Raw genomic sequence first — 26,183 nt, forward strand, 5'->3', positions numbered from 1 at the left:
AGCATCTTTGATTATGTATTTATTAGAGGAACTGTTTTATTAGTGTTTATCATGTCTGCCAGGGATTCAATTATTATAGTAGTTATGCTGTCTGGCACAATAACAGAAGCTGAAATGGTAGATGAATGGATGGTGTTGCTGGGTGTGTGGATGGGTAACTGGTTGGCTGGCTGAGTAGAAAGATAGTCGGTTGTGTGTAGATGCATGGATGGATGAACGGGTGGGTAGAGAGATGATGGGTGTCTGAACGTATGGACTAGAACTGAGGCAGAATGAAGGGCAGTTAATAGACTGATCTAGGATCAAGGCAGAGTTAGTTAAGGGTTGGTGAACAGGCCACAGTGGGAAGGAAGGAGGGAAAGCCGAGGAAGGGTCAGCTGGAGACAGTCTGTCGGATTTGGTCAGTGGTTGCATGATATGAGCTGCTTCAGGAGTGAAGCCGAGTAAGGAAGGAGTAACAGGTAATAACCAGGGTTCTGGCTGTGGCGAGGAGATTGACAATAAGAGAGAATAATCTGAAGGTACAGAATAAAAGATTCCTCAGTGACCTTGAAGTCTCTGCTGGAGCAAAGAAGTGGGAATTCAAATTGTTTTTGGTTTGACTTTCTTTTGTTTCTGTGGTCCCTATGATGGTCTAACCGTCAGTGTGTGGGGTGAGCACATATTCTGATGTGATGGCTTCATGGTCCCCGACTCCTCCATATGTTATTACTGTAGCATTGCAGCCCCCAGATGCATCTAGCATTTACTCCCTCCCCTGAACTGATGTGTCAGAACTATAAGGCTAAACATTTGAAACTCTCAAATTTCCAAGGCTTGGGCGTCTGACTTCTCCTGTGTCGTCCAGTTGCTTTGCCTTCTGACTTTGGTTTGGAAACCACGGCATGAAGAATCAACTGGCTCTGAGAATGCAGTCAGCCGAGGGAGGCAGCAGCAGTGCCCTCTACAGGCAGGAGAGGCAGAAGTGGTAACTGCATGGGCTGCAGCATATCGTGTCAGTGGTGTTAACAGCCCAGGATTCTCCACTGTTGTCTGCCGGTTCCAGCTCTGTGGAGTGGTCTTAGACGTTGTTCCTTGCTGTTCTTGATTGTTTCTCAGGTTCTGGGAGCTACTTAATGTATACTTTTACAACAGCCTCTTTCTCTTGTACAAGCTCATCAGGTCTCTCTTCTGCATTTAACCAGGCACTTGGTCCCATATAGACCTTCAAGTATGGATCACACTTGGATTGACAGGAGAGGGTTTAGGAGATCTAGGCCACAGCGATCACGGAGGAGACTGACACTAAGGGAGTAGGTAAGATTTTTTTTCTGCAAGTTTTTTTTTTTTAATCATGCAAAGCAGGAGACAAGGTGGATAGGGAGGAACTATCTACATGGAACAGGTATGATATATGCAGACCTCTAGTTCCAGCCAGTGATGGCCATGTATGAACTTTGATGTTTGGGAAACCAATTCCTAGTCCAACAAAGGAAGCCCCTTGCTTCTCCAGGTCACATTCTTCTTGGGCTGCTATCCTGTTGCTCCTTCAATGAACTGGCCTTGTGTTTTTAAGGTGGCTGCAGATGACATCTGACATTATGATGATAGCCACAACACCTACCTGTTGAGAAGAGTCGTTCCAAATCTGTGACATCAGTGACATCTTCCTTACTAATCAATGCCCTGCTGCCAACAGCCTTTCATAACTGCAACAGGCATTTCCATTCAACAACTGCTTCTTCTCAGTGAACCCAGACTCCTTCTCAACCCAGTTTGTAAACAGTTTTGATAACTTCATGATGATTAACTCATTAGATGTTGCCCTGGTCTTAATAGATCATGAGTTAGCTCCTGAAGTATATCCTACTTGCTAGTCTGGGCCCTCCTATGTCAATTAGCAATTAGCAAATGCCCCATGGTTGTCCCTACAAGTCAATTTGATGGATACAATTCTCAGATAAGGTTTCTTCTTTCTCAGTGTGTCAGACTGAGAACAAAGATTAATTATGACAATTTAGAATTCTCTTACCACGGCTTACTTGGTCACTAGGATTCCAGGTCCAGCTTAACCAAAATTTCAGTGTGTTGCCTTTGCTTTTCCTGCTAGTTTTATGAAAAATAGTCTTTCTTCAGTATTCTTAGGGGCCTGGGGTTGAGATTCCTGAAGTTGGCCAAATCTGGAGATTCTCAGTCCCTTCTATAAAATTGCATTGTGTTTGCATTTGGCCTATGCATATCCCCCTGCATCCTGGAACTTATCTCTAGGTTACTTGTAATACCAGATATGATGTAAATGCTTTGTAAATAGCTGCTATGTTTTAATTTAGAGAAGAATGGCAAAATAAGAAACCTGGACATGTTTATTACTTTTATTTATTTTAGCTACTAGAGATAGGACCTTGCTATGTAGCCCAGACTGGCCACTCACAGTAATTCTCTTGCCTCAGCCTCCTCAGTGCTGGGATTATGGGTATATATATCACCATACCAGACTTACACATTTTTCCTATTATTAAAGTCTGTCGTTGACTGAATCAGTAGATGTAGAATCCACAGACATGGAGAGTGGACATTGTTTTATAGTGGGATTATTTTAGGCATCGCGAAAACGAAAACCTCCAGGAGGTAAGTGAATGAGTTGATCAAAATTACCCATGTAAGTAAATTATCAGAGAGTTAGGACTTGAACTCAGGCCTCTTGTTTATAAATCTAAGGTCTTTATCTCTGCCAGTAAGATATTCTTCATATTCTTCACCCATGTGTCCTAGAGATTACAAGAGCTCTTTAATGAATTTCAAGGAACAGAAGAAGCCTGACCATTTGCTGAATCTTCTGAGCTGGCAGTGTGAGAAGAGTGGTTCCCGTAGCTGGGAACTGTCATGCTCCAGGTTAAATGGGTGAACCTCAAAATATCACACTAGATTAGGACAGATGTCTTGTGCTCTAGCTTAAGAAGCCAGGAGCGTACGCCCACAGGCGACTAAGTACAGGGACCCTTCAGCATCCCTCCAAAGGGCCTTGAGCCTCTGAGAAGTTGGACTGTGGGAGGCAGTGCCATGGAGTTTTGTTGTTTTTTTACTCTAACCAAGGACAACTTTGTCAGAGTTTTAAAAGAAAAAAATCCCAGGTTAAGCAAGCTGTAAATCTCAGCAGCCACCTAGAGAAGGAGGATGGAGACTAGAAAGAAGAGAAAAAAAATGTCATTCTTGTGCTCAGCTGAAAATAGGACGTTTATACTAATCCCCACTCCCCCACCAAGGCTCAGGGAGCATCTTGGGAGGGAGAACAGAACAATCATACTAGCCAGAGGTCAGGAAGGGCCATACTGTGTCATCTGAACATGGCAGGGCTTCTGTACTCATGAACTCAGAGAGATGGTAGGGCTGCACAGAACTGGAAGTTGCTTCTGGATTCTTGACTTGGGAGATGTCTTCCTGGAGGTGACAGGAGTAGCGTCTTCCTGCTTCTGAAGCTTCCTGGCAGCACTGAAGCAGGAGGGGACTTGAATGCACAGGTCTCTGTTGTGGTTTGGAGAGTCCTTCTGGAAGGCTCCTCCAGTGTCGGCTTCCTTTGTGCCTCCAGCACTCTGTGAGCCGTCTTTAACCCTTAATAGATACTTTTCTGTTTACACTAGATGGGGTGGATCCTGTGGTCTGCAGTTGAGAAATCTGACTAACACCTCACGTCTGTAGCTGGACTCTTCCGGGTTACTCACAGGGTGATGGAAGTTGGCTTGCTGCCCTCTACTGGGGTTGGAACAGACCACGATTCTGATGCTAAGTGCTACTCATTCTTCGGACACGGGAGCTGGGAGCTAACCGGATCTTATGGGTGGATCTTAACTGTTCCTAATAACCTTGGAAGAAAGGAAGAAGGAGTGGCGACCTGTCCACTTTGCTCCTGGAAAGTTGAGAGCTGCATTTGAACACCTCTCTTACTATTGTAGACCCAATTGCTGGCGAATTAGGTCATTACGATAAGTAACCATGCTATCTCAAGAGTAACAGGAATACTTTAATGCTTAAAGAGGGGAAACTTACACTATAAGAATGGGAGTTCTGGATACCTGGGAACCCATCTAGAGTAAAGTCTCTTGACAACCCTCAGATGGCTCCCTTAATTAAGATATCTTCTTCCCTGCTCCCATGTCCACCGAATAGATGGGCAATATTTTCTTTCTTCTTAAAGGGAGGCCTCAAGGGTCGCAGGTGGACCTGGGAGGAATTGGCGATGAGTTAGTATATCGAGGGTGCATTGTATAAAATTCCCAAATGATCAATAAAACTGATATATTGGAAAAAATAAAATACATCTCATGTCTTTCTTATTGTTAGTACAATCAAATGAAACAATGCATTTTTATAAAGCTCCTAAAAAAAAAAAAAAGAATGGGAGTTCTGAAATCCGGTAGGTCTGGCGGGCACCGTGAAGAGAGAGCATGCATCTGCGTCTCCCAGTTTTTCTACCTGGGCTCCAGGTGGCCACACCCTAACCATATTTGATTGGTTGAGCTTCCCCATCACCCAAAGGCTGTTGTCTCTGATGCCAAGTTCTTTGGTTGGGTACAGTTGAGTATAAGTGTATAACACACACACACACACACACACACACACACACACACTTGGGGAATGTTATAACTTAATTCCTGAGTCTCACCCCTTGTACTTATTAGTTACATTTCTTGTTTTATACGTTCAAAAAATTAGACATTCTGAAGCTTTGCTGGACTTGGCATGACAGCTCTCTCAGTTATATAAGTACAACCCCGCCGATCCAGAACCTAGATCTTCAACCCCCTCCTTTCCTGGCCTCTTCACTACCATACCTACTCCAAGACCAGGTGCTTCTCATAGGAGCCAATACAAGAGCGGGAAAATCAGAACTGTAATTGACGAATTTCTGTGGACTCTGAGTAGACGGATCTAATGGCTAACACGGTTGGAGTCAATCACAGGGGATACCTATACCCCTGGATATTTACTCAACTTGATGAAAAATGTCAACACAAAACTCTTCCCATTTGGCCTGGGGTGTAGCAAGGTGCTCGCCCACCATTTGTGAGGGCGTGGCTTTGATATCCAGCACTGTGAAAAAGAAAACAACCCCCCCAAGCAATAACAAAACAAACCACAAAAACCAGCTCACGAGTATCTGCAGCTTTTCTTCATATTGCCAACAACTAAGATACGTTTTTATAGAAGTGATGGCTCATGGTCATTGTCTACTTGGTAGCACTAAGAATCATCTAGGAGACACACCCTTGAGAATTTCAATGGAGGTGTGTCCAGAAGGCTTTAAAACTAAGGAGGGAACACCCACTCTGAATATGGGCAGCACCTCCCTGCTGCCATACCACCAGGTTTCTCTCTGTAGCTTTGGAGCCTGTCCTGGAACTTGTTCTGTAGTCCAGGCTGGCCTAGAACTCACTGAGATCTGCCTGCCTCTGCCTCCAAAGTGGTGGGATTAAAGACGTGCGCCACCACCGCCCAGCTGGGCAGCACCTATTCACAGGCTCATCCCCAGACTGAATTAAGGGGAGGAAACCCCAGGAGAGCTGCATTTACATTTTCTCCCTTCCAGACTGTCTCCTACTCCTGCCATCAGGGGTATGAGGTGGGAAAGCCAAAGGAAACCCATCTCTCCTTCAGAGAGCCAAAATAAAGCCCTCTATAAATTGCTTTTGTGAGATATTTTGTCCCAGCAACAAGAAAAAGTAAGGTGAGTAGGTAAATGTAATAGTAAATGGATAAGCAATGTAACTATCACACATGTAGGTAGGTTGGCACTTTAGCAATTAAAAAAGAGATCTGCGAGCTGATGAAAAGCTGAGGCAACTTAACTCTAAGTGAAGGAGTTGAAAGACTCCTGTATGCGTAGTACGCAGACTATTTCACATAAACAGGTTATGAGGTATGGACTGTGTTTGTGGCTGGCTTCTTTTATGCGGTGTAATGTTTTATAGTTTCCTGTGCTGTCTCCTATCTTAACAATTCCTCCCTTTCATTACAGATTAGGGTTCCACTTGTGGTTTTGGGGTGTTTATCCACTCCCCTCTGACCAGACATTTGGGTTCTTTTCAACTCTAAGTGATTGTGAATGAACCTGCTATGAAATTTGAGTACACCTCCTTAGAGACACTATCTGCATTTACCCTGACTGCCGTGCTGATACTGGGATTGTAGATGACATGGGGATGTTTATGTTTTATGCTTATGCATTCCACTTTCTGTCAGTACAGGTGAGAGTTCCAGTTGCTCTGCCTGCTTTACGCTTGGTGTCAGGTGATTTAAGTTCTGCTCCTATGGAAGGCACAGGGAGTTAGTCTCTGGGTGTGCTTTTAATCCATGTTTCCTTACAGGTTCATGACAGTGAGCTTTGCTAACTGGTTTATGTGATGATAAGATTTAAAATGACATTTAAATCCTTCACCTACTCATAAAAGTTGGGTTTATATTGTTCCTGAATTTTAAGAGTTCATAATATATTTGCGAACTGACTTTTTTTTTTTTTGTAAAGAGAACACATTCCTCCTTCTATGAACCCCAAGACCCTTGTAAGATAACAATTGAGAATGTGGATATTTGTTCTCCAGAAACAAAGAAGAATTCTGGATAAGAATATTTCTACACTCGCTAGGACCCTCCCGCGGTCCTGGACATAGCACCTCTGGGTCTCCTGCCTCCTGGTCCACGTCCAACTCTTTAATGACCTTTTGACCCCTTGACCTTTGTTTTGTTTTCCAGTTCTGGGAAACCTACCTGGGGCCTTTCAACCCATTACTCACTGTCTGAGACTGAGAGCTGGGAGGAGCAAGAAGATGCCAGATAGATTTTGTACTTCCATGTTGATAAGCTAAGCTGCTGGCTACTCTTTATAGAGTTTTTATTTTTGAGACCGAGTCTCACGTAGCCCAGGTTGGTCTCCAAGGCGACAGGCAGCAAAGAATGAAGTTGGAAATCTGACTCAGGACTTGCTAGGTAAGCACTCTAAAAAATGAGCTAAGTCCCTAGCCTCACTTTATGAAGAAACATGAGGGTTAACACACATTTCAGAAGATGATAGGAGGAAACAAAACTTTCTTTTTATCTTTTTATGAGGGTATCATGGCTCAGGACCTCATGCAGACTAGGCAGAGAGTGATCTACGCCCTAGACTCTGTTAACTTTGAAGCTATGTGAAAAGCGTGTACCTTCTCAACTCATTCATCCTTCAGTGTGTTAAGAAAGGAAGCTGTCAGACACACTGTTGATGATAACAAACTAGAAGGAACTTATTGCGTCTCATTAAAAGGTTCTCTTCAAAGATCGAAGGTTAAAAATTACTTTAGCTGGGCCCAAGCCTCAAGGGCTCTAAATTAGAGAAATGAGCTATGGGAAGTATTAGTGAGTCAAAGAGTTGATATAATGTGGTTGAGCTTTTAATGGAACTTACCTTTGGTGATGTGTGAACAAGACCCCCAAGGCCATTGTAACCCATATGTTTTAAGAGAATTTATCTTAGCTGGGAGATTTTTAACTTTCAAATATTGTCAATTAAAAAATTAATAGTTTTAAATTACATTCTTTTCATTACATGGGGATTATACTCTATTGAGTTTCATTTTGAGCACTTGGGAGTCTTTTTTTTTTTTTGCTCAGTGTTATGCAAAATGCATTAGTGCATCAAATTAGGAAGGCCTGGCTTTTGTGCTACAGGAACAACCACTTCTGGTTTTCTTGGGACATGATTGAGTAGAGAGCAATAACTCCAACTAAGTGGAGCAGGTCAGAAGCACCGAGAGTCTGCAATTAGGCAGGCTCAGTGGACACCTGGCTGTGAAAGCCGAGCTGTTGTTTCCAAGTGTGTATCCATGGGGCGCTCCAGATGAGTGGTGGCCCTCTGGGATGAGCGGAGTGGCAGGGACAGACTCCATACATCCTCATACATGCGATAACAGGGCTCTCTCAATGTTTCTGATTAATCTACTCATGTCACACCGATATCCTGACTTCCAGAGCAGAGATGGAATGTACTGGCAAAGAATGTGGTCAGACATAAAATATGATAGAATATGATATCTCAGCATACAGCGGCATGGTGATGTTACCTACAGTGTAAATGGCCCAATTTTGTTGAAAGAGAGGAAGAGAGGGAGGGATGGAGGGAGGGAGGGAGGGAGCGAGCATGCATGCAGATGATTCTCCCTTTTCATCATCTGGGTTCCAGGGATTGAACTGAAGTCATCGGGCCTTTTTTACCTGTGTTCAGTCACATAACAACTTTATCCACTGGGTTAACTCACTGGTTCCCAATTTCTGTTTTACCTTCATAATGAATACTGAAAGCAGAGATAAGCTCTGGACATCACCTTCTGCCAAGGAGAGCCTCTAAGAAACAGCAGGAATACTGCACCAATGAAACACCCAGGAATGGGAAGGTCAGACTAGCTCTATCCAGAAATCCAGGCTTCTCTTTGGGGCAGAGAACCAGACAAAGGGTCTCTGTAACCTATGGGCCAAGAGTCAGGCAGCCATATTACTGAAGTTATATTCAGTAATATGAAGTTTGGAGAAAAGCCTGCAGACTGGAGTCAGAGAACCATGATCCTAGGAACGGAGTTCAGGGGAGGGGGAGCACTGTGGCTGGATGTTCTGAAAGACAAATGGTCATGGTACTAGAACTTCCTGGAACCTCCTGCTCCATGCTCCCGCATTAGCTCATCTGGCAGCCTGTTTGAGCGGTGTTAGTTTTTCTAACTTTGTTTTCATTAGCTCTGCTTACTGAGTAGGAGGAGATTTTCCAAGATTGCCAGGCAGTCCAAGAACTTAGTTTTAAAGGGTTAGGAAGCAAGGGTGTGGAGTGGGAGGAGGGATGAAGAAAAGCCACCTGGCTTGCCAGAGGCATTTGTCATCTTGTTTGACACTCATCCCGGGCCTAGAGGAAATCTCTGTAAACAGTCTGACGTGTCTATATTTTGAAGCAGCTGGAACCTGCCTTACCTGTAAGATCACCTCATCTCACTAATAACCATAATTGCTGGGTCCTTTGCCAGCCATGACCTAGCCTTGGTAATGGTGCTAAAAGTAGGCCTGGAGTCAGGCAGTCTGCAGGGCTTAGGGAGCCCTCCCAAGCACAGAGGACACCAGGCAGCTGGATGGATGGCAGACAAGTCCGAGGTTAGAGGTGTTGTTCTTTCAGTGCCTTTGGTTTGGGTCAAACAGAAACACTGCACATACTGTAGAAGCCTGGTTTGGGGGACTGCCTGGTACACATTATTGTTTAGCCGTGCTCCCCCCTTCCCCAGAAAAAAAAGGCTCACATCCTTACAATATTACAGGACAAAAAGCTTGTAAAATATGGGGGGGGGGAACCCAACCAAACAAAACCATGCTGACTGAGACTATAACTCAGTTGGTAGGAAACCTCCATCCTTTTTGGAGCCCTAGGTCTGATTCCCAGGACCTCTTAAAATAGGTGGTACATTCCTGTAATTCTAGAACTCAGGAAGTGGAGGTGATAGGAGGTCATTCTCAGCTACGCAGCAAGTTTGAGACCAGCCTGGGCTACAGGAGACCCCGTCTCATAAAAGCCCATAAGAAGATGCATCATTTCTAGGACACAGATCTTTGTCTACCAGTGGCAGTGGTAACACAGCAAAGTGCACACTCGACAACTGCAAAACCAGATGGACGAAACAGTAATTTATAACGAATTTACAAAGGAATAAAACCATTTAAATGATCAAAACCGCTCTTGCACTGGCTATTGTTATGGTTTAAATAAAATGCTGCAGGTCTCTGAGTGGCTGCAGCAGGCAGTGGGGTCATGAGACCATGGCAAACATGTTTGGCCATGAAGGCAGCTGGCCCCAGGCAGCCCCCACCCCAGTGGCCCTGAATGGTCCTAGGCAGGGAGCCTCATGGTGGGTGCAGTTTCCTGAGTGGTGGCAGCAGGCCACGGGCCACGAGGAGCAGCAAGTCCCAGGCAGGGAGCTGCATGGTGGGTGAGAGACCAAGATGGATAGGCACGCCATGCAGATAGGTTAGATATTTATTTAGTGGGTTATGGAGGGGAAAGGGAAAGGGGAAGGAGAGAAAGAAGAGCAGAGAGAGGGGGGGGGGGGAGGGGAGAAGTGGGGAGAAGGGAGAGAGGGAAAGGAAGGAGCTCAGACTGTCAACAGAAGGAAGATCTGCCTGCCTCAGTGGACTGGTGGTAGGGTTGGGTGGTGAGTGTGTGTGTGGGGAAGTGGATGGGAGCGGTGGGGGGACAGACCATTACAGTTAAGCCAGCCCACGGGAAGCAGGAAGATCAGGAGTTCAAGGACATTCTCAACCACGTAGCCAGTTCAAGGCTAGGCTGGGCTATAGGCGATGTTTCTAGAGACCAAAAACACAAGCAGACAAAAAGTGCACTTGAGAGTAGCTGCGGCTGGACAATGCCCAACTCCACATCTTCCGAGCTCACCAGTCCTGAAAATGACAAAATTGCCCAGTTAGCCCAATGTTGTGGGTGAAACTCAGCCCAGAAAACATCCTAGCAGAGGGTAGGTTGGCTGCCATAGAGACCGCATGGGTAGTCCTGGCTCCAGATTGGGCCTGGCATTGTATATTTGGGGGTCCCCGAGAAACTACGGGCCTGTCTGCTATTACCTGTGGAGAATGAATGGGAGCAAAGAGAAGTAAAAAGGCTAAGGAGAAGAGAGATGGGGCAGGAAGAGGAACTGGAAAAGCCAGAAACCCCAGGGCACTCTCAACAGTCAAGCCAGTAAAGAACCAGGAAGAAGAGGGAGGTCTCTTTGGGGTAAGGAGCCTGCTCTCAATGATGTGGAGACATAAGGAGAGGGGGTGGTCACTGTTGGGGGACAGAACTCCACAGCTCCTGTCCTAAGCCTGGGACTGATTCGCTCTACTGTGTCCCATCTCTGTCCTGAGGCTGTTTGGGTGGGGCAGGGAAGTTGGAAAGGCCTTCGGCAGTCAGATAACTACTTCACTTCCGGGGTCACGCTGCTTCGCTCAGGGTCAAACAGGCAGCTGGCTTCTCAGAACTCCAGCACTGCTTCGCCTGTCCTTTTCCCCAGCTCTGAGTCACCTGCAGGTGTGGTCTGACACCCTGAGGGTGTGGGCTCACAAGTAAATCCTTGAAACACCTGGCATCTGCATTTCCTATGGAAAAGAAACTCACTAAGTGTTCATTGTTTGTTTGTTTGTCTTTGGCGGTTGGGGCATTAAAAAGCCTTGAAGCCCAATGATCTGAATTCTACTCTCGGAACTCACCTCAAGGTGGGAGGAGAGAACTGACTTCCCCCGTTTACACTCCCAGCTCTGTGTGTTCACTGCGGTGTTCATACGCTTGTACTTGTGGGCACACAAACACACTCCCAATGAGTAGCACTTTTTTTTTTGGACTCATTGCAGTTATGCTTAGCATACAAAATACTGTAAATATACTTGTTATAAATCTTACTATAAAGTGCATATTTATTGGAAATACATCTCCGTGTGAGATAGGTGGAACATTAAAAGTTAACAATATTCTATCAACCTATGTGTGATATATATGTGATATATATATATATATATATATATATATATATATATATATATGTGTGTGTGTGTGTGTGTGTGTGTGATAGAGAACGGGGAAGTTCTCTTGCTAGGGTTCAGCATCAACTCTTATTTTTTATGATAAGCAGCGAGGAAAACGTTTTTCAAACAGTATAAAGGAAACAGGAATGGAAGTTTTGTTATATAAATGCCATTCAGCTGATCATGTGCCCAAACCAAAACACAGTCTGAAAATCCCACACAGTGACAGAATTCTTTTGATGATTACCGCCTGATTACTTGACTGCTTCCTAGAGATGTTTCATGTGTCTGCTCTAACACTGAGCTTTCCTTACTCAGGCACCTGAAAGACCACCAGTGTGGGGAGACTCTCACTGAAATCTCGGGATAACACGACCCTCCAGTAACTCACGAGAGACCGTCCTTGCTGCAATCACACGAGGTTTAATGATGAGATGAGACGGGAACCAGTGCACTGGGGCTGAGACTCAAAACCCATGCAGGGGAAGAGTTCAACCCCGAGTGACCGAGGGAAGGGGTTTTTAAGGGAAGAAACCACAGCCTAGTGATCCGAGGGGGGTAGGGAGGGTGTCACAGAAAATTCCGAAAATACCAGTGACGATCACAAGGGGGGCAACTCCCTGCCTCTCAAGATCACTCTCAGGGTCATAATCAGCTAGTTCCTGAAACACGGTATTCCAAAATCCCAATGATAATCACAAGGGGGAAACTCCCTGTTTTTCAAGATTATTCTCGATTACAATCTAACTTTATCTTCAGCTAGTTCCTGAAACAGTCACTGAACTGGCTAATCCTAGATTTCTGATTCTTCTCTTCCTGCTTAGATTTTTGGCTATTTTCTTCCTGCTGGGGGTGGGGTGGGGTGGGAACCTGGATTCATCCAGGGCTTTCTTTGGGGAGACCTGGATTTATCCAGGTCTTTCACACCCAGAGAGTTTCGTCCCACCAAGGGAAGGCAGCGAGCTGCACGGATGTGGAGTCAGACACGGAAAAGAAAACGACCCGCTGAGCTCTTCTCACCCTGGCTCATCCACTGGCAGGTGCATTCAGGAAAGACGAGGCATGGTGGTTATGTGGGGCCCTCTAGAGTCCAGCGGGGGTCTCTTCAGGAAGTCTTAGTAGGCCTACAAGCGTGGGTTACATCTGCACCTGGCTTTTAGTCCAACCTCCTAGGTCCCTTCTTCATGGTATTATGGGGTATTATGGTGTCCATAATTCCATGAAGCTTGAAGACAAAATTGGTCGAGACTGTCCAATGTCATTTAGCCACCCATCTTCTACCCCGCCCCCCCCCCTCCCCCAGGGACTGAATTCAATGTCTTCCAGGACTTCAGGGCCATAAATACTTTCATGACTCCCTATGTCCAGCTAAAATCACTCCCATGCTCCTGCCCCAGTTCACTGAACACATCTCAACCTCAGCAGGATCCTCCGCGTAGACTTGGCATCTGGCATGCCTTTCTCGGGTTTCTTTCCTGAGCCACTGTCTTTCCCCTAGTTACCCCCGAGTTTTCCCATTCTCACGCCGCTGCTTCTTTCCTCCTTCATTTCCCATTCCTTTTTCATCCCTCTTTTCATGCCTCCTTGCTTCCATCCTCTCTCCCTATCTGCCTCCCTCTCCTTTTCCTCCTTCTTCCTCTTCTTTCCATCTTTTCATTTCCAGTAGTAAAGGAGGTAGTTTATTAAAAAACAAAAAAACAACCAAACCAAAAAAAAAAAAAAAAAAAAACGAGTTTGGAAATATGCCGCAGGTGAACAGACCGAGGTTAGACTTGCCTCAAGCCCTGCGGTCCACAGGCTGAAGTTCAACTGAGTGCCACTGAAGGGCGCTCCGTGACTGCCCATGTCCCTTTTCCCTCCCTTCCCTCTTCCGGCGCTTGTTGATTACACTCTGCTCCAGTTGAAACAGGGCGGTTTTCCCCAGCTTCCGTTTGCTTTCCTCCCTCATCCTTGTGGGTCATTTATCTGCGCCCGCTTCCGGCCTTCTGAACTCCTACACATGCTGAAGCGTCAGTTCCCTGTAATCTCATTCTGGAGGCTCTCCAGTTCGCCTGGTGTTCCTGGCTGTCAGCTAGGCTGGCACGAGCTGGATAGGATTTTCATAGATTGTCCTGTTTACCTCACTAAACGGAGTAATTCAAGGGCTGTGCCTTCTCCCCCAAACCCCAGCAAGAGAGTTCTTTTTTTAACGCGGAGGATATTTGTGGCAGACACAGCCCTCTGACCTGCAGGGGTTTTCTTGTTCTCAGCTAATCATTCGGTATTGGGGACTGCCGCACTTCCTAACCTGGTATTCAGGAATTCATACTGAAATGTTCCACGCACCCTGAGCTACAAAAGCGCCCTTCCTCTAATGCAGTTCCACTCGAGAACACGAGATGGCACTCGTGGAGCGCGGTTAGCTTGGCCCTAGCGCCACCCCCGCCCCCATTCATCTCCATGTATGTAGTTTGAGATGATAGGGAACTGCAGTTTATTGACATCTTCCGTCCCTCCCCCTAAAGTCACTTTTTTGTCCTCTTTTTGTGCCAAAGAAAAGCGGAGCTATCAAAGTCTAAGGGGGGTATTTTTGTTTGAAAGCATGACCAAAAGCCAAGTCTGCTGCGAAATGCTTTTCTCTGAGCGTGGCAGTCTTGATGTCGGAGCAGCTGTGATTCCTTGCACCAGAACCTCATCTTTTAGATTGTTTCTGTAATCTTAGCGTTTACATTCATTGTTCTCAGCATTTTCTCATCTAAGTAAGCATATGGTTGTGCAGAGTTAGACCATTGCTTCCAGCTTGGTTTTATAAAGTCACTGCCAGATTTGGGACAGCAGTGGCCCCAAGAGACACCAAACACTCCACTCACTAACTTCCTTTGTGGAGGACAAGGAGGGCTTAAAAGGCCCAGCCTCTCCCTGAAGATGCACAAACCCATTAAGTCATAGGTGGATGTTTGTGTTCCTATAGATAATCTCTCACCCAGTAAGAAACCGCAGTTATGAAGGCTTGAATGGAGTCATTTCTTTGACCTGTTGTTGGTGCCCAGTTTGGAGTGAATAGGTATTTGTTCATGGCTTCCCTCAAAAAAGTGAATGCTATTTAATAAAATGAAATAAAAATATTCATCACACAAAAAAAAGGAAACACAAAACAAATCACTGGTGTGGCATTGTACGGCTTTATAGTTCCAGCACTTGGAAGGTAGAGGCAGGTAGGTCTCTGAGTTCAAGGCCAGCCTGGTTTACAAAGGGTTCCAGGAAAGCCAGGGCTGTAACCCCTTTCCCATCACTGCCTGAAACAAAACAAACAAAACAAAAAAGAAAGGAAGGAGTGAATGTAAAACCTGGTAAGACTTGTAGTGACACTGTCCGGTTATTTTTCTCAGTGTTGTGCCAAAATGCTTGTTAAAAAGGAGTTTAAGGAAGGAAAGGTCTAATGTGCTCACAGAGCACAGTTCGTCGAGGCAGGGAAGTCAGACCAGCAGGAACAAGAGGTCACTTAGGAGCCGTAGTCAGAAGTCAAGAGACAGCTGCTTTACCAGCAGATCTGCTCAGCGTCTCTTCGGTGTGGGCAGTGCCCAAGGAACTACGCTCGGTACACGAAGAGTCCTTTGCACAATTGGAGCCCCTCCATGTCTGCCTGAGATACCAGGTGTGACAGCGTAATTCACAAGATGGAATGGGAGAGTCTGGGCCTAGGGATGTAGACTAGACCATAGAGCGCTTGCCTGGCATGCCGGAAGCCCTGGGTCTGATAGCCAGCACCATGTAAACCCGTATGGTAGTGCATGTCTGGAATCTCGCCGCAGAGGAGGTAGAGACAGGAGGATCAGAAGTTTGTTTGAGGTCAGTTTCAGCTATATATTCAGTTTAAGGACAGCTTGGGTTACACTAGACCCTGTCTGAAAATTAAGGAGGAGAAGGAGGGACGGGGATACAGCAAGAAAGAGGGGTGCATGCGTGGAGGTGGAGATATTAGCCTTTGACCATCAACTCCTCTGCATTAAAGGGCAATGGTGACTCCTGCAAGATTCCACAGATGGGGAATCTATGGGAGCCTCTTTAGTCCCCAGCAAGGCAAGCATTGGGATTTTCTGTGTCCTGAATGATGTTTGTTAGTCTATATAGGACAGCTGAGGGAGTCAGAGAATGTGAGGTGGAAAGGAGCTTCTAAAACCCGAGGTTTCAGAATAGCGCAGGTGGTGACGTTCCCAGGACAGAGCAGGAATATCAAGGATCACACAGGAAGGGGGTTTCCCTTGGAAGTAACACATTACCAGACAGATGGAGGCTTACCAATGGCAATGGAGAATAAAGACCCCAAAGGCATTTGAATTCAGAGAAGATTCTGTGTCTTTGGGGGAGTTTTAAAAAGACCTTTATGATGGAAAAATTGCAGCACACTCAAAATAGACGAGCATGTCAGCGCCCGCGCTCCTCACCTCCTTCATCAATTGCCAACATTTTGACCCATTCTTCTTTTCTCTCTCACCGTTTGTATTTTTCTAGATCATTAACGAGTCTGTGCTTGACTTAGAAGGCGGCAAAACCCTTCCAGAAATCTAAAGTAAGCATCAAAGAAGTCATACTGGGAGCTGCCCTATGCCAGTGTTCCCAGGTTACTGCACTGGGCTTACGAGGGGCCACCAGCTCCATGTTTCTGGACTTCTCCTGCCCAAGGCACCTATGACTTTCAAACTTTAATCTCAGAAGAAAGAAGAGTGTCCTAAGAACCAGCAAGCCCCTGGAATGCTTAGAACATGCTGTCACAGCTCACAGAGTGCCAGAGTCTTAGTTAAAAAGCTATCTCCATTTTCATGAGTATATTTGATGCTGTGTCCTCTAGGAGGGGCGGGTGTGATTCTTCATGAATACTGTGGATGATTCTGGAGGGAAAAGGGATCTAAGCCAGCTGCCAAGCCAGGACTAACATCCAAGGTCATAGGATGTCTTTTTCAGCCCCCGGTCTTCTCTTCCCTGTGTTCCATTTGGGAGTTGCAGTATCCCACACCAGGTTCCTTGCCTCCTGGAACCCAGTCACCTTGGGATGCTAAGCACCGCTTGCATCTCTTACAGTTCTATCCTGAAGAGGAAAGCACACAGGCAAATACATATACAAAACCCTTGCAGAAGTTTTTATAATGGGTGAGACCCAGTCACTGAGACACTGCTGTGACCTTGAACTCAGGAGAGAAGGAGGTTCCCTATGGAGCCAGGTCAACTTTCCCGGTACGACTGAAGGCAATACAGCCAGAGCCAGCTCAGAAGATTTCAGAGGCATGGGTCTGCAGGCTTTCTGGAATGAACCAGTCCCTCACCTTCTACCGGGGCAACGGTGTGAGCAATAGACTGGCCAGCACCTTGGTATTTTCCTGTGGTGAGGGCCTTTCACTTGTGGTACAATCGCCCTAAGTCACATGACTCTGACTCTCTCTCCTCTGCCTCTTTCGTCATGCTCAAAACGCATGGGCGACTGCCCTTATTCAACTCAGTTCACAGAGGAAGCAGCCAACACTCTGAGAGGAGAGATGGAGAGCTAGGAGCTATGTACAATCATGTCAGTCAAGAGCAGGCCGCACATGCCTTGCTGAAGCTACCCTGTGACATGGTGACTCTATAGATTATGTAAGCACTGTCCGATAGTCACATAGCAGAATGGCTGATGATGTGTGTCTCCCACGAAACCCCAATGTTAAGGGACATGCACAGTCTTTAAATCGTGACAGTACAAAGAAATGAGCTCTGGTGTGTATGGTACCAGTCTTTAAAACAAAAATTGCAGTGGCCAGAGAGATGAGCTCAGTAGTTAAGAGAACTTTCTTCACTTTCAGAGGACATAAGTTTTGTTCCTAGAACCCATGTCAGGTGGTTCATAGCTCCCTGTAACTCTAGCTGCATGGGATCCAATGCCCTCTTCTGGCTTCCTCAGCTACCCATACACATGTGGCACACATGGACATACATATAAATTTAGAGAGAGAGAGGTAATATACTGAATACATTTTTAAAGTCAGTTTTGTAGAAATGAAATTAATATCTTCCACTTTTTTCATTTTGTTTTTCCAGAAGGGTTTCTCTGTAGCTTTGGAGCCTGTCCTGGAACTCGCTTTGTAGACCAGGCTGGCTTCGAACTCACAGAGATCCACTTGCCTCTGCCTCCTGAGTGCTGGAATTAAAGGCGTGTGCCACCACTGCCCAACACTTCTTCCAATATTAAAAAAAGTCCACAATTTGATTTTATAATATGCCTAGAAGTGACCAAGTATTTAGTCCTTACTTTGAGGCCCAATTAAACCAGCAGCGGATTTTCCCTTGACTTGGTAGTCAAGACTGATGTCAGCAAAGTTACCAATAGTCATCACCAGCCAGACTATGTGGAAAACCGAAGGAACATGGCTGCCACACTCATTCCTAGAGATGCACAAAAACACAACAACCTCACTTTTCACACTGAGTTGGTTTAGAGGTTTCAAAGATGCCAGTAAAGCACATTTCCCTATTACATCTTCAGATCAAGGTCTACCTCTTAATATGTTTAAGGTAAATGCTTTCTCTTTGTGTGTGTGTGTGTGTGTGTGTGTGTGTGTGAGAGAGAGAGAGAGAGAGAGAGAGAGAGAGAGAGAGAGAGAGAGAGAGAGAGAGAGGAGAATATTTAGTGCTGGGTATCAAACCCAGGGCCTCCTGAATACCAGGCAAGCACTTCTTTTAATACATCAACACACAGGCCACTTCTATACATAGGCCACTCCAAAATTCAGTGTGTATAATCCAGTTTACTTTTTATACCTAAGGTTTGCATAGCAGGTGTTCAAATATTAGTCAACAGAGTCTCAATGTAAACCTCATGACTGCCAGTAATGTCAGTGGCAAATGGCCAAGGATTTCCAGGCAGAAATCCTTATCCCTTAATACAAAATGTCAGTACAAAACTTTAAAGGAGAGCTTTCTCTGTGTCACTGGTTCCCGGCTGTAGTGGCACTGTACTTGTATTTTAATAAATAAAACTTGCCTGAGGATCAGAAAAGTAAAACAGCCACACTTGCCAGCTTTACAGACAAGGCGGCAATAACACACACCTTTAATCCCAGTAGACACACTAGCTTGCCATAGAAACCAGGTGGTAGTGGTGCAAGCTCTTACTCCCAGAACTAGAGAGGATATATAAGATGGGAGGAGACAGCTCTCAGACACAGTCTCATTCTGAAGTTTCCTGGAGGCAGGATCACCATTTTTGAACTGAAGTCAAGGTAAAAACTGGGTGAGTGATCAGGAACTATACAGATGCAAGCTTAACCAACAGAATACAAGTGACAGAAGAGAGAATCTCAGGTGTTGAAGTTACGATAGAGAAAATAGATATGCTGGTCAAAGAAAATGTTAAATCTAACAAACTTTTAACACAAAATATGCAGGAAATCTGGGACACCATGAAAGGACCAAACCTAAGAATAATAGGGATAGAAGAAAGAGAGAAGTCAGCTTAAAGGCCCAGAAAATATATTCAACAAAAGCATAGAAAAATTCTTTTCCAACCTAAAGAAGGACATGACTCTTAAAGTACAAGAAGCTTACAGAACACCACATAGACTGGACCAAAAAAAGGCCCCCTTGACACATAATAATCAAGACATCAAATATACAGTATAAAGGAAAAATATTAAGAGCTACAAAGGAAAAGACCAAGTAACATACAAATGCAGACCTGTCAGAATTACACCTGGTTTCTTAATGGGAACTCTGAAAGCCAGAAGGTTCTAGACAGATACCAAGAGACCATGGATATTAGCCCAGAATATTATATCCAGAAAAACCTTCAATCACCATAGATGGAGAAAACAAGATATTCCATGACAAAACCAGTATTAAGCAATACCTGTCCACAAACCCAGCTTTACAGAAAGTACTAGAAGGAACAATCTAAGCCAAGAAAGTTAGCTGCACTTACAAAAACACAAGCAACAGATAACCTCACACCTCACCCCAGAAAACCCCAAAGAAGAGAAACACACAAACACTACCAACAAAAATAACAGGAATAAATAATTACTTGTCATTAATATCTCTTAAAATCAATGGACTCAATTCAGTATAAAAAGACATGAAATAAATAATTTAGGAGGAAAGCCTATAAGCTTAATCATTATGTCAATATGAAAAACTTTTTATGTCAACATTACCATCAACTACATGAAAGTTGTCACACAGGGAAAAGATTCATCAGTGTAATCAATGTAGCAAAGCATAATTTTTCAAAGCCATGAAAGAACTCATACTGTAGAGAAACCTTATTTATGTAAAGAATGTGATAAAGTTTTTAGATGTAAATCTTGCTTTAAAATCCAGGAAAGAATTCACATAGAAGCAAAACCTATAGGAAATGTGTGTAAATGTTCTGGGAAAGCCTTTAGCTTTCACACTAATTGTAGAAGACATAAAAGAACTCATACGGAAGTGACTCATTCATTGATTCAATGAAAGATTATTCATTCAGGAGGAAAAAAATCTGACAAATATAAATAATCTGCTTAAGCCTTTTCATGTCTGTCTTTACTTTTATTGCACCTACAAACTCATCACTATAGAGAAGATCACTATTTTAAGAACTTATGTTGATATCAAAGTTATTTTAAAGTACTTGAAATAAAGTCACAAGACAGTAAAGCTATATGGATGTATATTAGTTCTTTTTCTGTTGCAGTGGCAAAACATGGTATGTTAGCCAAATCTTCAAATAGTTTATTTTGGTTTATGGTTCCAGAGGGATAAGAGTTCATCATGATGGGGAAGCATAGAAGAAAGTGTCAGTTATTGCAATTGAGGCAGAAAGCTGAGAACTCACCTCTTCAGCAGAAATCATGAAGAATAGAGTGGGAATTGCAAGTGGTAGGAGACTTTAAACTCTCAATCCCACCCTAGTGATATATTTCTTCCAGAAAGTTGGCATTAGTGAATATTCTAAGCAACATCACTAATTGCAAACCAAGTGTTCAAATGTCTGAAAGCATGGAGTACATTTCAAACCACCATAGAATTTTTTTTTTTTTTTAGCAGAGTGGCAACACCCTTACATGTCATCTTTAAGGATGGGAATGAAAAACTGGAGAGACACTCTGTGATTGTAACCAATGTGTAAAAGGCCTTTAGCCCACATACCTGTCACCAGTTACATAGTCAAATTTATGACGAAGAAAAGTTCTGTAGATAAGCTTTTACATGCTATAACATCCGTGTTACAGAAATTGACTCTTGCAGGAGAAAAAGTTAGTGGGCATTATGTTTCTTTAGATATTTGTCCTAGCAACAGTAGAGGGGGTGCTTGAACTGGTCATCTCCTGTAATCAGATTGGTGACTACCATAATTGTCATCAGAGAGCTTTATCTGGTAACCGAGGCAAGCAGATGTAGAGATCCGCAACTAAGCACTGGACTGAGCTCTGGGAGTCACGCTGAAGAGAGGGAGAGGTATTGTACAAACCAGGAGGGTCAAGGTCATGATGGGAGAATCCACAGAGACAGCTGACCTGAGCTTGTGGCAGCTCACAGAATCTGGACCAATTGCTAGGGAGTCAGCAAGCAATAGACCTATGGCATCTGCATGTGTGTGAAGGTATGTAGCTTGGGTTGTTTGTGGGGCTCCTAACAGTGGGATCAGGACCTGTCCCTGGTGCTCGAACTACCTTTTGGGAACCTATTTCCCATGCTGCTTTGCCTTGGCCAGGCTTGATGCAGGGGCAAGAGGAGTTTGGTCCTTCCCCAGTTAGATGTGCTATTCTTTGTTGATACTCATGGAAGGCTTGCCGCTTTATGAATGAAGACAGAGGAGGAGTGGATGGGAGGATGAAGGAAAAGTGGGGAGAGGGAACAGGAGGAGAGCAACTAAACTTGGGATGTGAAATAAATGAAAACAATCAATGAAAAAAGATTTATTTTATCTCTAACCATGTCAGTTTTTATGCTTTTAGGCTTGTACATGGACATGTGCATGCAGGTGTCTAGGAAGGCCAGAGACATAGGATCATCTTACCAGGAATTACAGTGGGTTGTCAGTCATTGAACTAGGGTGCTGGGAATGAACTTTATTTAACTGAAGAATCATCTCTCTAGCCCCATAAGTAGCATATTTTTTTTGCTTTTTTCAAGACTTGCTTTCTTTATGGAATCCCGACTGTCCTGGTACTAACTTTGTAGACCATATTATCCTTAAACTCACAGAGATCCTTTTGCCTCTGCCTCCAAATTGCTGGGATTAAAGGTGTTCATAACCACCACCCAGCCAAAAATAGTATTTGAATGCCTTTTTATATCACCTTTATTTCAAGAAACAGGAAAGAATTCATACAAGAGAAACTATCCACATTTGGAAACAATTTGTTAAAGTCATTAGTTACTAAGGTTGTCTTCAATTGCAAAAAAAATTCTTACTTCATTTTTTTCTCATCATAGCCTTGAGACAAGTAAATAATTTAATTTTTGCTTATGTCTGATGTTGGAGATCACTGTATTGTGATTTGTATTTTGAATTTTTTTGCATAGCCCTTGAAGTGTGTAGTGTGGCCAATCCCTCTACCTAATTTTATTTGGTATTTGGTAATTTTATTCTGTTCCTTCTGTGCTTCATGTTCCCCTTCTATTAAGTTTTTATTTGGTGACAGTTGGTTTACATGTACAATCTATAGAATGGGATGCCCATCAAATAAATGGTTTATTGTTTATTTAAATATTAGTCTGTACTTTTAAAGCTATAGTGTCTTGAAAATGTGGTTTGTTGTTATTATTGGTTTTGCTTTTCATAGATTTACAAATTACCTTGAGAGAATCTTATTTGTATTCCAGTCTTCTTGGATGACAGTAATTTGATGTGTCTGACTTTTGAGTACTTGGATAGAAGATGTACGCCCAATTTTTTCTATTAACTACTACGTTTTAATAATGTAAAGGTTCAAATGATTCCTAGAAGAGGCCATCAGAATCACCAAATGCCTCATGTCTATATTTAAAACATTTTGTCTATTTAGTACAAATGTAATAAAGTTATACATACACATATATGTATATATATGTATGATAAAAAAGAGTTGAGAATTAAGATGTAAGCCCACGCTTCTACAGCAACCTGATTTTTTGACAAAGATGTCAAAAACACACAACAAAGAAAAACAGTATCCATCATTATCTTAATGTTTGTGCTTGTATTTATTCTTTTTTATTTGAAATTTCATAGCAAAATGGAAACCTTATAGCATTTATTTGTATGAATATAATGAACCTGGTTGCAAAAACTGCAGACTTCTCTCTCTCTCTCCCTCCCTCCCTCCCTCTCTCTCTCTCTCTCATGCTTTTTTGTTTATGTATTATATATTTAGACAATATCAATTTGCCATCAGGAGTCCTGTTAATAAGTTACATATTCAAATGAGCTTGTATCTTTGTTTACATAAGTCCTCTGCTGTTGAATGTTTCTCATGTGATGGCACATAGATTTTACAAGTTATATTGTGTGCAAATGAGTAAAAGGAAACATTTTTGTTCTACAATGGAAATATTGTTAATAAAAACGGGATGAGGTCAATTGGTGTTCTGTTGCCTCTGAACCAAGATGTAAGACTCTCAACTCCAACACCAGATCTGCCTGCATGCCATTATGCTCCCCATTCTAATGATAATGGACTCAACCTCTGAACTGGAAGATTAAGTTTGTGTCTGAGAATGATACAGGTAACTGCCCTGGGTCATCTTCTGGCAATGTCTGCTATGTAGATACCTACACATTTTCTTATGAAAGAAGTCATTTTCATGCCTTTGAACTAAGTCAGCTTTCCAATACTGGGAACCTAAAAGATGGCAACACCCACTTATAAAGTATACTTGAACAAAAAAATGCTCTCATCTCTACATGTAAATGTCAATTAATTATTCAGGGTTGTTTGCTGTGTGATATACCTCTTTGTTCTACTTACAGCACAGTAATTACAGTACAACTTTCATGGGAACTAGATTTTTTAGTATGTAATGAAAGTGTCTTCTCTGAAAGAAAGCCTACCAGAAGAGCTGCCATTAGAAGACAGGATTATTTGTAGCAGTAAGTCTGTTGCCAGGGTTTATGCTTTATTTATATGAAGTGGAACTGTCAAACAAACAAGGGGAAAACATCGATAAGCTAATGGAGCACATTAAAAATAAGCAATTGGCAATCATCAAAAGCTTAGAAGACAGGGAATTTTTCATTTTACTTACATCTTCAGCATTAACACCAGAACCAGATTTTGGAGATGAGCAAATGGGTCTACGTGGTTTACATTTATTCTATTTACCTCAATCAACAGGAGCAAAGGACTTAAAAGTTCAAGATGGCACCTCTCTGAAAGTGAGATACACACCAATACATACATATTATACCTGCCCTTAGCTGTGCACTTCTAGGAACAAAGAAATCACTTCCTGTAAAAGGAATCCCTCCAAACATCTTAGTAAAGCAGTTTGCAAGACCTTTATAAGGTGGACAAAAGCCCGTCATTGATGGAGTGAAAGACACTGCATTCGCTGGGAAACTGCCCTATGGATTTGACTTGGCACCCCCATATGAAACGTGCCTTTCAGAGTCTCTGACTCAGTTTAAGAGTTACTTTTCAGACCCTAGCGGCTGAGAGTTTAGCCAAAGAGAAAGGCCAGCACGTTGACTACTACAGCCCCAAATAAACAGGTGAGCCTGGCCTGCCCCCTAGTAATGGAAACAGCCTGTGTCCATTACTGAACGAGATTCCTCTTCCGACATCAGCTGACGGATTGATAACAGAGGCACTGTAGCTAGTGGAAAGTTCTAGTTTATTCATTAGCCAGTAAGAAAACAAGATGCCCACTAGATGCCTCTCTAGAGACCCAGAATGACTTCAGCATGTATGTAAATGAGGTTCTAGAACCATCACGAGGTGGTGTCATCATCAGCCTCTGCTACGCTGGGAAACAAGCCAGCCCTTAACTGTATCCCAGCAATAAGGAATATATCAGATGGCCCCTCAGAAGTAAGGGATAATGACAGGAGTAGTCCAAACCAAGAAAAGACTTCGCAAATACTTAATTCAGTATTTCCCAAACAAGCCGATCGATCTATCTATGAATAGGGAGGAGGTTCGCATGGGCTTGTCAGGCGAAGATTCTGATGCTGACCTATCTCTAATGGGATTGCCACCCACAAGCTCCCGGGAGGAAATGGCAGCTGGTGACGTTGAACAATTGCAGAGGACCCCAGTGTCAAATTCAGGACGACAGAGTAGAACTGAAGAAGTGGTTGAACTGAAAGCACAGGTGAGCTTCATTAAAAAACAAAAAAAGTAAATTCAGCTAGCAATATGTCAGTGTATCCTGTGGAACCCAGAGAACCATTGAAAGAGACACAAAGCAATGATTTAAAGACAGACACATCAATACTTTCTAAAGAAAATTGTGCCCCTAAGGTGGCAGAGGAAATTGACATTCCCTCAGGCTTTCCCTATTGGCCTCTAATAGAAGAAGTGTCACCAGCTTCTAGTCCTGATCCCATAGCACAAACGGAAGAAACACAACCCTTTCCATGTTTAAAACGTCATGGTACACAGTCTGAGAAAAGCAGTGAGTTATCCCAGGTTAAGTCAGGAGGTTTAACTGTAATAGGAGAAGAAAATTCTTTTGTTGGTCCTAGGACTTCAATGGGACAAGATTAGTTAACTGAAGTACAAGTGCCTTTCTCTGCTGAAATGCCACAGGTTCTAACCAGTGCAGACATAGAAGGCAGAGTAACTGGTGAGATAACTGAGTTCTGTGTCCAAAGTCAGCAGAATGAGAGTTTATCTTTCTCAGGAAAGGTACAATGCCATGATACAGAATTAAACAGGCCTACCTAATCCCCCAAATACGGAGGTAACTTTAAGCCTCTTGAAAAACTCATACAATCAGGAAAGTCATTGCAGGCAATTTGTATGGAGAACAGAAATCTGGACATAAAACCTTTCACCTTAGAGCCCAGTGTACCCTTATGTAGTACTAGAAAAATTGTTGAAAATAAGTCTTTGGCAGACACATCGGTTTCTATCACCACTGTGAGTGGAATAGTGAATATATCATTAAAACAGACTAGCTCTAAAACAGCAAGAAAAATAGCTCTGACAGTGATTGGGAAATAGAGGCTGGTATTAATGTTCAGCCTGGGTCAGTAAACTCTATCTCCATGGACAAAACTGATGATGTACAGCCATACATTCACCCAGAGATCTCAAAGTATATTTCTTCCTCTGACAGTGCCCAGTGCACCTATTTCACAAAGCCAGTAAGTGTAGAGCCAGGGTTTCGAACACAGGGAATACCTGTAGTTAGAATGGTCAGTGTTATCTTTGCCAGGGAGGACACCCCTGAAAACGTTCTGAATGACACCTGCCAAGAGCTGTTTCGCTTGGGCAGCTTCGTGGTATCAGATGATGACCTACTAGAAAATTTAACATTAGCACAACTGGAATTGTCAAAATCCTAAAAAAGCAAACTACATAAAATGGAAGATGGAAGCGGCTGCTTCACTACAGAGAAAATAAAATACTCAAGGAAAATGTCAGAGTAGATTCAATTGCACATAAAAGAACTTAATCCTGAAATCATATCAGAGTGTAAATATCATTGAATTGCTTCGT

At 43.4% G+C, this 26,183-nt stretch overlaps 1 pseudogene; it reads left to right on the forward strand.

The window, feature by feature from the left end:
• The first annotated feature begins 8,472 nt into the window (after window positions 1–8,472).
• Window positions 8,473–26,029, forward strand: LOC119802505 (annotated as a pseudogene).
• Window positions 26,030–26,183: the final 154 nt, after the last annotated feature.

Source organism: Arvicola amphibius, chromosome 12 (assembly GCF_903992535.2).
Source record: "Arvicola amphibius chromosome 12, mArvAmp1.2, whole genome shotgun sequence".
Classification (NCBI taxonomy): Eukaryota; Metazoa; Chordata; class Mammalia; order Rodentia; family Cricetidae; genus Arvicola; species Arvicola amphibius.